Source organism: Gossypium arboreum, chromosome 13 (assembly GCF_025698485.1).
Source record: "Gossypium arboreum isolate Shixiya-1 chromosome 13, ASM2569848v2, whole genome shotgun sequence".
NCBI lineage: Eukaryota > Viridiplantae > Streptophyta > Magnoliopsida > Malvales > Malvaceae > Gossypium > Gossypium arboreum.
In genome coordinates this window covers 21,064,473-21,080,590 of record NC_069082.1, presented here as the reverse complement: position 1 = coordinate 21,080,590, position 16,118 = coordinate 21,064,473, and the positions used below count along the sequence as shown (strand labels likewise).

At 33.9% G+C, this 16,118-nt stretch overlaps 1 long non-coding RNA gene across 1 annotated transcript; it reads right to left on the bottom strand.

Annotated features, from left to right (window-relative positions):
- Nucleotides 1-320: 320 nt before the first annotated feature.
- LOC128286490 (uncharacterized) lies at nucleotides 321-5,915 on the bottom strand. Its single transcript, XR_008277072.1, has 2 exons — nucleotides 5,738-5,915; nucleotides 321-578 (listed from the first exon to the last, which is right to left on the bottom strand). It is a non-coding gene; the product is annotated as an uncharacterized LOC128286490 (long non-coding RNA).
- Between the last annotated feature and the right edge of the window lie 10,203 nt (nucleotides 5,916-16,118).

Sequence of the window (16,118 nt, the reverse complement as noted above, 5' to 3'; positions counted from 1 at the left end):
TAGTACAGTTTATTATTTAAAATCTCCCCTGTTTCAGGGTTTGACTACTCTGACCTTTGTGTATTACGAATCAGATATCTCTCTGTACAGAGCTTCAATGACTATGCTGTTTGTCTCTAATAAAACTAGACTCAATAAGGAATCTGTAAATATAAAGTATGACTTCTAATTATCTTTGTAAAATTTATGGTGAATTTCCAAAGTCAGAACAGGGGATCCAGAAATTGCTCTAGCCCTGTTTCACAAAAATTTAAACATCTCATAAAATATAGCTCATATACCTGTTTTGCTTCTTCCATATGAAAATATACTCATCGAGATTCGATTCCATAATTTATTCATTATTTAATTCCATTTCTACTATTTTTAGTGATTTTTCAAAGTCAAACTACTGCTACTTACCGAAAACTATTTTAGTACAAATATTGTTAACTAGTTTATAACATCTTTACTTCAATTCATTCAAACTCTATACATGCCATATAAATCTTCAAACATAAAACAAAAGCTACCGGAATTGATCTGGATAGTGTGCTTTGTTGTGTTGATCCGATCTACCCACTTCACTTCAAGTCAATCTACATAAAAATATTAAACACACACAAGTAAGCTTATTGAAGCTTAGTAAGTTCATAGGTTAAAAGTAATGCTTACCAAACATAATATTTCCAAACAATACCAAAACATTTACTAAAGTTTCTGCGATTCACAACCATTGTTATAATAATTCACATAGTTGAGCTCAACAAGAACAACTACTCAATCTCTTTCATTTGGATCACTTCTCTTTATTTCTTATAATCAAATTAGGAAACGGCTTACGAAATTGAGTACGTCGTTGCTCAATGCCACGATTCACAACTCAGTATGGTTTTCCTCATTGAAATACCATACCTACATTTTTTAACTTCGGTATGGGAAATGCCATACCTACATTTCTTAACTCAAGTATGGATTTGATAATACCATACCTACATTTCACATTTCGAAGATCGATAATACCATACCTACATTTCACAACTCAAGATGGATGATACCATACCTACATTTCACACTTTGCCATGGAACAACCATGGTCTTATCCAATCAATTCATCACACGTCACGATACTGAGCGTTACTCAATCCTGCGTTTTCCTAATTTGCATTTCCACATTTATTCTTTCATTAACAAAATCTACACAATCCCACAACAAATTCGTATATAATAACACATTATATACTTCAATCATTCACAAATAAACATCTAATTTCAACCATATGAACTTACCCGCTAATTTGTAGAAGATATTGAAATTTTGGGACTATTCCGCAACTTTTTCTTTTCCTCGTTCTTCTTTGGATTCTTGATCTATAATATAAAATATTTCTACTCATTAGCATTTATTTGATTTCTATTTCACTTCACAATTTATGCTGTTCAAATTTTGAAATTGCACTTTTACCCTAAAATTCTGATTTTCACAATTTAGTCCCTACTCAATTCACCCATCAATTGAACTAATTTTTCTCAATTAACACTTTATTTTATCATTATAAACTATTTCAAAACCTTTTATATTCTGAATTTCAACAGCAACCTTCAATTCACAACTTTTTCACAATTAGGTCCTAAATATCATTTCCTATCAAAATCACTTAATAAAACCACCTTAATATGAAATTAGAACTTAAATTTCATAATAATTCATCATAAAATTCCCTTATCCATCCAGGGTAACTTCCAATTTCACCCATAAAATCAAAAACTAATGAATTCTACAAGTGGACCTAATTGTAAAAGTCATAAAAACATAAAATTATCAAGAAAAAGCAAGAATTAGACTCACATGATGTAAAAATATGAAAAACCAGCTTTCTCCAGACCTTCTATGGCGTTTTGGCTGAGAAATTATGAAGAAAATGTCTAGATTTTTCAATTACATCATTATTTAACTATTAACTTTTATCTATTTCCAATTTTGCCCCTTGTTCACATTGTTTTCTTGCTTATTTCATACCCAAACCGTCCAGCCATTAACCTTTGGGTCTAATTGCTCTTTAAATCCATCTTTTTAAATACTTAAGCTATTTACTCACAATTTAACAAATTTTGTGCTATTTTCAATTTAATCCTTTTCAATTAATTAGCCATCCAAACGTTAAAATTTTCTAACGAAACTTTAATACTAACTCAATGACACTCCATAAATATTTATAAAAATATTTATAGCTCGATTTTCAACTTTGAGGTCTCGATACCTCATTTTTGACCCGCTTGACCTAATAAATTCTTTTAATTCACTAATTTCACCATTTCACAAATTCTTCTAAATTCTTACTTGACTCATAAATATTAAATTACTATCTTGTTCAATCTTATTTGTCGAATTTAGTGATCTCAAATCACCATTTCGACACCACTTGAAAATTAGGCCGTTACAACTCTCCCCTTTAAAAATTTCGTCCTCGAAATTTGTTACTGAAAATAGATTTGGATCTTGTGATCTTATTGACTCCTCTGTTTCCCGTGTTGCCTCCTCCATACCATGTCGATGCCATAATACTTTAACCAATGGTACTCTTTTGTTCCGCAATTCCTTAACTTCACGAGCCAAAATCTTCACCGGTTCTTCCGAATAAGTCATATCTGGTTGAAGCTCAATTTCGGTATGGGAATTACGTGTGAAGGATCGACCTATCTTGCCTTAGCATAGACACATGAAACACATTATGAATCTTCTCAAGTTCGGAGGTAAAGCCAAACGATAAGCCACAGGACCAACCCTTTCCACAATTTCATATGGCCCTATGAATCTCGGACTTAATTTTCCTTTTTACCAAATCGTAACACCCTTTTCCATGGTGAAACTTTTAAAATACTCGATCACCCACTGCATATTCTATGTCTCTTCGTTTTAAATCCGCATATGACTTTTGACGATCCAAGCGACTTTTAGACTATCTCGAATAATCCGGACTTTCTCTTGGTTTCTCGAATCAAATCAACCCCAACTATTTTTGATTCACTCAATTCAGGACCAACACAATGGAGTCTTGCATTTTCTACCATAAAGAGCCTCAAATGGTGTCATTTTTATACTAGGCCGATAGCTATTGTTGTAAGCAAACTCACCAACAAGAAATACCTTTCCCAATGTCACCAAACTCGAGTATACAACATCTTAACATATCTTCTAAAATTTGAATCACTCGCTCTGATTGTCCATCTGTTTGAGGATGAAATCTTTGTACTAAAATTCAATCTGGTGCCTAAGGCTTCTTGCAATTTATTCCAAAATCTTGAAGTAAACCTCGGATCCGATGCGAAATGATAGATATTGGAACTCCATGTAGTCTCACAATCTCGACACATACAATTACGCTAACTTATTAAGTGAAAAATCTATTCGATTGGAATAAAGTGTCTTGACTTTGTCAATCTATCAACAATCACCCATATCGAATCTTTCTTTCTGAGTCACAGCAATCGACACAAAATCCATTGAAATATGCTCCCACTTCCATTCGGGAATCATAATGTGTTGTAATAAACCCGTTGGCACTTGATGCTCGCTTTAACTTGCGGCAAATCAAACATTTTGCAATAAATTCGAAATTTCTCTTTTCATACCGAGCCACCAATATGTCTTTTTCAGATCACCATACATTTTTGTACTACCGGATGAATAGAATACATACTATTATGTGCTTCAAAAGAATATCATTCTTTAAATCGAATTGTTGGGAACACAAATCCTATTATGATAGCGCAATATACCTTCATCATCAATCTTGAACTCGAATCTAAATTATCCCGAACCATTTGTCGTTTCAGACCAATTTTGGATCTTCATTCTGCAGCTTCAATTTGTTGAAGAAACATTGGTTTTACCTTCAATTCTACTAATACAACACCTTCTTAATTAAGAGCCAAATGAGCATTCATTGCGAAAGTGCAAACAAGGATGACTTTCGACTCGATTGCATCAAGAACTACATTAGCTTTCCTCGGATGATAGTCAATAACCAAATCATAGTCTTTCAACAACTCTAACCACCGTCTCTGTCTTAAGTTCGGTTCATTCGAGTCATTAAGTATTTCAAACTTTTGTGATCCGTATACATATAACACTTCTCACCATATAAATAGTGTCTCCAAATTTTTAAGGCAAAAACAATTGCATTAACTCAAGATCATGTGTAGGGTAATTCTTTTCATGTGGTTTTAATTGCCGTGAAGCATAAGCCACTACCTTTCCGATCGCATTAACACAAAACCCAAACCACTTAAAGATGCATCATTTGTACACAACATACGGTATACGATTACGGTTGAGTTAAGACCGAGCTTCATTAACATTTTCTTTAATCGATCAAAGCTCTGCGACATTCATCGACCACATAAACTCAACATTCTTACGTAATAAATGAGTCATTGGTGAAGCAATCATGGAAAAATTCTTTACAAAACGGCGATAGTATCCTGCTAATCCCGAAAACTTCGCACTTCGCTTACATTCTTCGGTGTTTTCCAATTCACCACCGCCAAACTTTACTTGGATCCACGAATTCCTTCACTGATATAATATGACCCAAAAATCCAACCTCATGAAGCCAAAACTCACATTTACTAAATTTCGCATATAACTGTTTTTTCGCTCAAAGTCGTAGTACAATTCTCAAGTCTTTGTGCATGTTCGGATTCGTCTTTGAATAGACCAATATGTCATCAATAAATACCACCACAAATCTATCCAAATAAGACTGAAAAATTCGATTCATTAAATCCATAAATGCAGCAGGGGCATTCGTTAAACCAAAAGGCATTACCAAAAATTCGTAGTGACCATACCGAGTTCGAAAAAGCAGTCTTTGGCACATCACACTCTTTAACCTTCAGCTGATAATACCCAGATCTAAGGTCTATTTTTGAGAACACTGCAGCACCTTTCAGTTGATCAAACAAATCATCGATACGAGGTAATGGATATTTATTTTAATTGTTACCTTATTCAACCGCACGTAATCAATACACAATCGCAACGAACCATCTTTCTTTTCACAAATAAGACAGTGCGCCCAAGGTGATGTACTCGATCGATGAACCCTTTATCCAATAACTCTTGCAACTGTGTCTTCAACTCTTTTAACTCATTTGGTGCCATTCTATACGGTGTTATTGATATTGGGCTGCATCGAATTACATCAATTGTGAATTCAACCTCACGATCCGGGGTAAACCGGGTAATTCCTCGAAACACATCGATAAACTCATTAACAATCGACAATTGTTCCATCTTCAATTCGAACCCAGTATCAAGAATATAAGCTAAAAAGCTTCATTACCTTTCCGAATCAATTTCCGAAAGTAAAGGTGAAATAATTCGACATCATTCTTTTATCCCCAAACTCAATGAAACTATTTCCCACATCGACATTTTAAATCAATCCGTTTTTCTCTACAATTCACTATGGCATCATGTTCAATCAACCAATCCATTCCAAGAATAACATCAAATTCTCGGAAGGTAACAACATTAAATCGCAGAGAATTCACGCCTTGTATTTTCAAAGGACAATTCGACATATTAAATTAACCAACACACTTTGCCCTAGTGGATTAGTGACTTGCAATTCAAGGTCGATGGACTCAGCAGTCATTTTCTTTTACGACACTAATGCGAAGCAAATATATGAATGTGTAGATCCGGGATCAATTAAAGCATACACAGAATCATCAAAAAGATAGAAATTACCAGCTATCACATCTGGAGCAGAAGCTTCTTCCCTTGCCCGGATAGCATATGTACGTGCAGGTACTCTTGTCTCTGATCGGGCTGCAGTATCTCTCGTTCCCGAATGAACAGTCCCAGTAGCACTACTTTGACCTGAACGTTTACCTTTCTGAGGAGTATTTGCTTGCTTCTCCCCTTGTTCCCTATCTTCTTTTAATAATTAAGGACAATCCCGAATAAAACGATCAGTTCCACCACATTTATAGCAAGCTCCGGCTCTTCCCCAACACTCACCAATATGAAATCTACCACAATTTTTACATCTAAGTCTCGGAATATTTTGCACACTACTAACACTAGCTGCTGGTTTCTTAGTTACTCCGACATCTTGTTGAGTTGTTTTACTGTTATTCGATCGTTCCGGGATTATAACAGGTCGACCAGAATCATTTCTGAACTTTTTGGCCGAAAAAGTCGAAGTTGGTCTAGAGAAACTTCTTTTGTATACCTCTTTACCTCTTCTTTCTCTTTGCATCTTTCATTATACACTTCTTCCATCTTTTGAGCTCGATCGACGAATCACAAATTCCGAATCTCTGTACCTCCAATCATCATTCGATTTCATCATTAAGCCCTTCTTCAAATCTAATGCACATTTCTTCCTCTGTCGGTACAACATCCGAGCATATCTCTTGAGATACACAAATTCTCTTTCATATTCGCCATTGTTTTATTCCTTGTCGAAGATCAAGAAATTCTCTCTTCTTCTTATCTAAATATCTCTTTCCCACATACTTCTTCTTAAATTCGTTTTGGAAGAATTCCCGTAAGTTTATCTGCAGTACCACGCCTAAATGGTTTCCCACCAATTATACGCTTCTTCTTTCAATAGCGAAATCGCACATCCCAAATAGTCCTCCGGAGAACACATCATCTGTTTAAAACTCTCTCAAACTCTTTAACCAATACTCTGCTTTAACCGGATCATCGTCCGATCTCCTCGAAATTCTTCACTCCAAACTTTCGAGTTTTTCAATTGGTGTTCTTTTGCTAGATTCATCTATTAAAGGAGGAGCAACCGGGTTATAATCGTGGTACAAGAGGGGGAGGAGGAGGTTGTTGTGCTGACTTCTTCCTTGTATTGTTTCATGATACCACCGATTCATTAATCCGTAAATCATATTTTTAAGTTCTTCCTCTCTCATCAAAGAAATCGGGACATTACCACTTGTTCCTGCTCGAAGTCTGTATTCTACTATTAACTTCCTCTTCCGACTAGCACCATCGGGTCTATCGGACATCTTTACAATCTATAACAAAAATTAGTAATTAGATCGGATCATTCACATCACACTATCACGATTTATATGGCATGTATTTTAAACACTTTACACATCAAATTAGTTCGAGAATCGACTAAACCAGGCTCGATACCAATAAATGTAACGCCCTTTACCGAGACCGTCACGAGTCGAGCACGAGGCATTACTAAACTTATTTGAGCACTTAAACAAATTCAAACAATTTATATCACACTTTCCAGACAAGCTGTCCAACTGTGTCATAGTTGCTAAATAATTCATATATCGAGTTATAAAACTCGAAATCCAAATCCGTAAATTTTCTCTGAATTTATACTCATATATCTACTTACCAATTTTTTCTAGAATTTTGGTCAATCCAATTAGTACAGTTTATTATTTAAAATCTCCCTGTTTCAGGGTTTGACTACTCTGACCTTTGTGTATTACGAATCAGATATCTCTCTGTACAGAGCTTCAATGACTATGCCGTTTGTCTCTAATAAAACTAGACTCAATAAGGAATCTGTACATATAAAGTATGACTTCTAATTATCTTTGTAAAATTTATGGTGAATTTCCAAAGTCAGAACAGGGATCCAGAAATTGCTCTGGCCCTGTTTCACAAAAATTTAAACATCTCATAAAATATAGCTCATATACCTGTTTTGCTTCTTCCATATGAAAATAGACTCATCGAGATTCGATTCCATAATTTATTCATTATTTAATTCCATTTCTACTATTTTTAGTGATTTTTCAAAGTCAAACTACTGCTACTTACCGAAAACTATTTTAGTACAAATATTGTTAACTAGTTTATAACATCTTTACTTCAATTCATTCAAACTCTATACATGCCATATAAATCTTCAAACATAAAACAAAAGCTACCGAATTGATCGGATAGTGTGCTTTGTTGTGTTGATCCGATCTACCCACTTCACTTCAAGTCAATCTACATAAAATATTAAACACACACAAGTAAGCTTATTGAAGCTTAGTAAGTTCATAGGTTAAAAGTAATGCTTACCAAACATAATATTTCCAAACAATACCAAAACATTTACTAAAGTTTCTGCGATTCACAACCATTGTTATAATAATTCACATAGTTGAGCTCAACAGTAACAACTACTCAATCTCTTTCATTTGGATCACTTCTCTTTTATTTCTTATAATCAAATTAGGAAACGGCTTACGAAATTGAGTACGTCGTTGCTCAATGCCACGATTCACAACTCAGTATGGTTTTCCTCATTGAAATACCATACCTACATTTTTTTAACTCGGTATGGGAAATGCCATACCTACATTTCTTAACTTCGGTATGGATTTGATAATACCATACCTACATTTCACAGCTCAGTATGGATAATACCATACCTACATTTCACAACTCAGTATGGATGATACCATACCTACATTTCACACTTTGCCATGGAACAACCATGGTCTTATCCGTCAATTCATCACACGTCACGATACGAACGTACTCAATCCTGCGTTTTTCCTAATTTGCATTTCCACATTTATTCTTTCATTAACAAAATCTACACAATCCCACAACAAATTCAGTATATAATAACACATTATATACTTCAATCATTCACAAATAAACATCTAATTTCAACCATATGAACTTACCCGGCTAATTTGTAGAAGATATTGAAATTTTGGGACTATTCCGCAACTTTTTCTTTTCCTCGTTCTTCTTTGGATTCTTGATCTATAATATAAAATATTTCTACTCATTAGCATTTATTTGATTTCTATTTCACTTCACAATTTATGCTGTTCAAATTTCGAAATTGCACTTTTACCCCAAAATTTACAGTTTTCACAATTTAGTCCCTACTCAATTCACCCATCAATTGAACTAATTTTTCTCAATTAACACTTTATTTTATCATTATAAACTATTTCAAAACCTTTTATATTCTGAATTTCAACAGCAACCTTCAATTCACAACTTTTTCACAATTAGGTCCTAAATATCATTTCCTATCAAAATCACTTAATAAAACCACCTTAATATGAAATTAGAACTTAAATTTCATAATAATTCATCATAAAATTCCCTTATCCATCCAGGGTAACTTCCAATTTCACCCATAAAATCAAAAACTAATGAATTCTACAAGTGGACCTAATTGTAAAAGTCATAAAAACATAAAATTATCAAGAAAAAGCAAGAATTAGACTCACATGATGTAAAAATATGAAAAACCAGCTTTCTCCAGACCTTCTATGGCGTTTTGGCTGAGAAATTATGAAGAAAATGTCTAGATTTTTCAATTACATCATTATTTAACTATTAACTTTTATCTATTTCCAATTTTGCCCTTGTTCACATTGTTTTCTTGCTTATTTCATACCCAAACCGTCCAGCCATTAACCTTTGGGTCTAATTGCTCTTTAAATCCATCTTTTTAAATACTTAAGCTATTTACTCACAATTTAACAAATTTTGTGCTATTTTCAATTTAATCCTTTTCAATTAATTAGCCATCCAAACGTTAAAATTTTCTAACGAAACTTTAATACTAACTCAATGACACTCCATAAATATTTATAAAAATATTTATAGCTCGATTTTCAACTTTGAGGTCTCGATACCTCATTTTTGACCCGCTTGACCTAATAAATTCTTTTAATTCACTAATTTCACCATTTCACAAATTCTTCTAAATTCTTACTTGACTCATAAATATTAAATTACTATCTTGTTCAATCTTATTTGTCGAATTTAGTGATCTCAAATCACCATTTCCGACACCACTGAAAATTAGGCCGTTACATCATATGTCAGTATGGAATTCCAAAAAGGATCAAATCTGATAATGCATTGAATTTGAACAATAGCACGATAGCGGAAGTCTGTAGTCAATTCAAGATCAAACATCACAAATTATCACCATATTTTCCAAAAATGAATGGTGCAGTAGAGGCAACGAATAACAACATTTAGAGGATCGTGGGGAAAATGACAGACTTATAAAGATTGGCATAAGAAATTACTATTTGCCCCCTGTGCTTATCGAACGTCTGTCAAAACCTCTATCAGGGTAACGCCTTTCTCATTGGTTTATGGAATAGAGGTGGTTTTACCCATTGAAGTCGAGATTCCTTTTCTTTGAGTTTTATCAGAGTTGAAGTTAGATGAAGTAGAATGAATCCAATCTCGATATGATCAGTTGAACTTGATAGAAGAGAAGAGGCTAAAAGCTATCTGTCATGGTCAAATGTACCAAAAAGAATGATGCAAGCTTATGACAAAAAGGTTCACCCCAAAGAATTCCATGAGGGGGACCTCGTATTGAAAAAGATCTTGCCCATACAAAAAGACTTCAAAGGAAAATGAATGCCAAATTGGGAAGGACCTCATGTGGTAAAGAAAGCCTTTTCTAGAGGAGCTCTAATTTTGACCGAGATGGATGGCAAAAACCTATCCAATCTTGTGAATTCGAATTCAGTCAAGAAATATTTCACATAAAAATAAAAAAAGGCAGAGGTCGAGGAGAAAACTCGCAAAGGGCACCTTGAGGCCAAATGGGTTTTTAGTTGAAAACTCGAAAAAAGGCAGCTCAAATTTGGATCAAAGATTGAGCATGTGGTAGTCGTGTCTTCTCAGAAGGAGAAACGTTGCATCTTGGGACATCAACAAAGTACTCTAAACCTCTTAGACACATGTCAAGCTCAAAATGGTCCTTAAGAAGTTTGTGCAGAGAAGCTCATGCTGCGTTATTTGGGGCACCTAATTTCATTTTACTCCTTTTTTGTTTCAGTAATGTTTGCTATTTTGATTAATCTTTTCATTTCGAGTTTTGCTCCCAATAAATTTCAATCTTATCCATTGTTACGACCTTTTTCAAGCAGTTTTTACATTGAAATAACGATTAATGGACTAACAATATTCAAGTAAAAGGATTTCTACACATTGCCCTGAAAGGTTTCTAAATACTATAAGGACTTGAAATAGGACCACTAGTTATAACTAACCAAATCTAAGGGTTGGAAATGTAACAACCCATTTTCAGTAAAATCGGAACAGTGGTTTCGGGACCACAAATCCGAGTCAGAAAGAAAATTTGTTTTAATATTATTGCATGGTTTGCATCATGATAGGAAATATGTATGAAAATTTCGATAAGAAAATCTTACTAATTTTGTGTTTAATTAGAAATAAATAAATAAATTGCATAAAGTGCAAAAATTGAATTCTAGTAGCTAGAAGGACCAAATTGCATAGAAATGACCATTAAGAAAAGTTAGTAGATATTTTTGATAATTCATCGATGGAAAATTAGAAAAAGAAAAGGACTAAATTGAAAATTGAAATAAATAAAAGATGATAAATTAAATAAATAACTAATATTATCATTCTATGTCGTCTTCTTCCCCAAAATCTATGGAAACTCTAGGAAAGAGAAAGAAAATCAAGCAAGCTTAATTGGGTTTGTAATCTTTTCTTGTTTTTAGTAATTTTTATATTATTGAGATAAGAATAACCTAATCTAGCTATTTTAGGGATCAATTTGTAAAGATATCAAAGTGTTAAATTTTTCCATGGACGAGTATTGTAACACCCCTAACCTGTTTCTATCGTTGGACTAAGGTTAAAGGTATTACCAGATGAATCGAAACATTTAACTTTCATTTCATAAACATCAAAGATCAAAGATCAACATCAATATAAAGTCCCTTATATAGGTTTTCAAGACCTAAAACATGCGTCAGAAAAGAGTCGGGACTAAACCAAAGACATACAAAATTTTCCCAAAGCTTAGACATTTTTCAAACAAGTACAAGTCACACGCCCGTGTAATCAGGCTGTGTGCCTTACACGGCATTGGACACGCCTGTGTGTCTAGGCCGTGTCAAAACAGGGCATACATACTAACTTGTTCACCCAGCCACAAGACACACCCGTGTGTCTTGGCCATGTCGAGTCTAACTTGGGCCACACGGCTACCCACACGCCTGTGTGCCTTGGCCGTGCTCGAACCTAACTTACAATTGTAGGGTACCCCAGAGGACACACAAGCGTGCCACATAGCCGTGTGTAGCACACGACTGAGACACACGCCCGTGTCTCTACCCGTGTGGACAAAAATAGACCATTTGAATAGCCAATTTTCCACCCCAATTTGGGTCAACCTACAAACACCAAACCTAACATATATGGACAACCATTTTAGCCAAAATCTATACCAAACCATACATAATTCATGCTATAACATTATCAATCATTTCAATTCTCAATTCATCAATCAATTCATAACAAAACTTAAACTAAAATCATACCTAAACATATGATCAATACATCATTCAATCATATGCTCAAAACTTACCAAAACTTCTCAACATTGACCTTTTCTTTTGGCCAACCAAAACATACTACAATTTCATGTTAGCATCACATATCATATACCATTATCAAACTATAAGTTCAAACACAAACTAGCCATATGACATGGCTAAATATGTACATCACAAAACATAATTCCACAACTTCTAGCCTATACATGCCATACTTTAATATATACATTTTCAAAGTACCAAAATAAGGTTCGATAGTGTAGTGACGATTCTCAATGACCCCTGAGCTCACAATAGCTTCGATATCTATAAAACAATGCAAACACACACACAAAGTAAGCTTTCAAAAACTTAGTAAGCCATATACAAATAAACATATCATTCAAAGCAAATAAGTATCATCAAATCATTTATACTTTGTATACCAATGCTAACACAAATCTCATATTCAAATTCTTGCCTTTCATTCTCAAATAGGCTATACAAAGTAAACATACCTGAATATGATATGATTGCACCAAATTATTCATTTTCTCGGAATGACCGTTTGAACCATTCGAAAACGTAAGGATACGCGGATAGCTCAGAGAACATATACAATGCCAACATCCCAGACGTAGTCTTACATGTAATCAAACATTGATGCCACTGTCCCAGACAGGGTCTTACATGAAATCAGATACAATGCTGATGTCTTAGACATGGTCTTACACGTAAAATAGAAGTCGATGCCAACGTCTCAGATGTGGTCATACACAAAATCCCATAACGAAATCCTATGTCATGACATATGTATCTTAACTATTCCTAAGGTTCTTATAGGGCTTTTCAGACGTCGATACTTTTTCGATACTTTCTCGGATAGCATATATTTAGCTCGGACATTCATTCACCACAATTCAATATCAAATGAATAATAATAACTCAATTTAAACAAACTTATTTGTATATCGACTTACATCGTAGGGATTTAGATAGATGGAATAGGTTACTCGATGACTTTCAACTTTCCCCGATCTAATTCCGTATTATTTAGTTCTTGATCTAAATAAATTCAAATTTAACTTATTCAATCACAAATTCATTCAAAACAATCAATAGATACATATTTAGGGCAATTTGAAAACTAGCCCTCATATTTTCACATTTTGACACTTTAGTCCTTAATTCACAAAATCACAAAATACACATAATTTGCATATACTCATGCTTGGCTGAATATTCATAGCACTCATACAAGTCCACACATTTCATTTATTTCACATTTTAGTCTTCCAATTTACAAATTTCACAATTTATCCCATTTTAATCAAATTCATCAAAAATCCTAAGATAAATTATATAAACCCAACATCAAACTTTCATATTTCATCAATTAACAACATAAATCTTATGAATTCATCCATGGCACATTTTAAAATGATTATCAAAATCAGAAATTGAGGCATGGGCTTGATAGTATACAAAACAACGATTACAAAAGCATAAAAATTATCAAAAACCGAAGCAAAACATACCTAAATCAAAACTTGCAAGTGCTGAACCCTAGCAAAACTTTTCTCTAATCTTTTATTTTTATTTTCGACAATGAAGAACACCAAATGACTTATTTTCATGCTTTTGTTTTTATTTTAATTACTTTAATAAACATTTTACCATTTTATCCATGAATTATAACATTAACAAATCATTCATATCAAGGTCATATATGTACATTAACCATGTAAATGGTATAATAACAACATAAAGACCTCACAATCATAAAGCCAAATCAAATAAGCACTTTAACAAGTAGCAAGCAACTTTCACATTTTACGCGATTAGGTCCTTTTTCAAAATTAAGCACACAAACATTCAAATTTTCATACGATATTTTCACACATGCTCATTCACATATCATAAACACGAAAAATAATATTTAAATATTTTTTGACTCGGATATGTGGTCCTGAAACCACTATTCTGACTAAGGTCAAAACCGGACTGTTACAATGCTCCCCCTTTAGGGATTTTAGTCCCCAAAAATCTTACCGTTGAACAGATTCAGATATTGCTGTCTCATAGCATCTTCAGGATCCTGCGTGGCCTCTTCAATACCGTGTCTATGCCACATCATTTTTACTAGTGGAATTTTCTTATTTCGTAGTTCTTTAACCTCGTGAGCTAAAATACAGATCGGTTTTTCTTCGTAAGTCATATCAGACTGAATTTCAATCTTAGATGGAGGAATCACTTGCAAAGGATCAAATCTGTAATGTCAAAGCATCGATACGTGAAACATATCATGAATCTTTTCTAACTCTAGTGGTAACAACAATCTATATGCTACTAGCCTAATACGCTTAGTAATCTTATACGGCCCGATGAATCTCGGACTCAATTTGCCTTTTCTACCGAACTGAAATACTTTCTTCCATGGAGATACTTTCAAAAACACTTTGTCCCCAGTTTCAAACTCGATGTATTTTCTTTTCAAATCCGTATAAGATTTCTGACGATCGGAAGCTGCTTCTAAACTATCTCGGATCACTTTTACTTTCTGTTCAGTTTCTTTTATCAAATCAATTTCGTGAATCTTATTTTCACTGAGCTCAGTCCAATACAAAGGTGTACAGCATTTGCAACCATATAAAGCTTCGTATGGTGCCATTTTAATGCTCGACTAAAAACTATTATTATAAGCAAATTCAATCAAGGGTAAATACTGTTCCCACATACCTTCAAACTCAAGAATGCAACATCTTAACATATCCTAGAGTATCTGAATAATTCGTTCAGATTGACCATCTGTTTGCGAGTGAAAAGTAGTACTGAAGTGCAATTTAGTACCCAGAGCATCTTGTAATTTCTTTCTGAATCCTAATGTGGATCTCGGATCTCTGTCTAACACTATAAACAAAGGCACACCTTGCAATCTCATGATGTCAGAAATGTATAACTCAATTAATTTATCAAGCGAGTAATTGGATCGAACCAGAACAAAATGAGCTGATTTCGTTGATCGATCAACTATAACCCAAATAGCATCTTTCTTTCTCAAAGACAGGGGTAAACTAGAAACAAAATCCATTGTCGCTCGGTCCTATTTCCATTTCAGAACCATAATCAGTTGTAACAAACCAGATGGCACTTGATGTTCAGCTTTAACTCACTGACAGATCATACATTTCAAAACAAAGCCAGAAATATCTCTTTTCATTCCAGACCACCAATAATGCTATTTCAGATCATTATACATTTTTGTACTACCCGGATGAACAGATAATCGACTGCTGTGAGCTTCATTCAAAATCATTTAAAATTAACTCTGGATTTCTCGAAACACAAATTCTATTTCAGAATCTTAGACAATCATCTTTATCAACTCTGAATTCTGAATCAGACTTTAAATCACATTGAGCTCGTTTAGCTAAAATCTCAATATAAATCTTCTGAGCTTTGATAATCTGCTGGAAGAACAAAGGTCTTGCTTTTAATTCAGCTAAAACTGAACCATCCCCAGACAGGACCAAATCAGCATTCATTGTACGCAGAGCAAATAATGATTTTTGACTCAAAGCATCAACAACAGCATTTTCCTTGCCCAGATGATATTCTATCACAAGTTCATAGTCTATTAGCAGTTATAACCATCTTCTTTGTCGTAGATTCAGATCTTTCTAAGTCATCAGATATTTTGAACTCTTATGATCAGAATATACATGAAATTTCTCATCGAACAGGTAATGACGCCAAATATTTAGAGCAAACACAATCACATCTAACTCAAGATCGTGTGT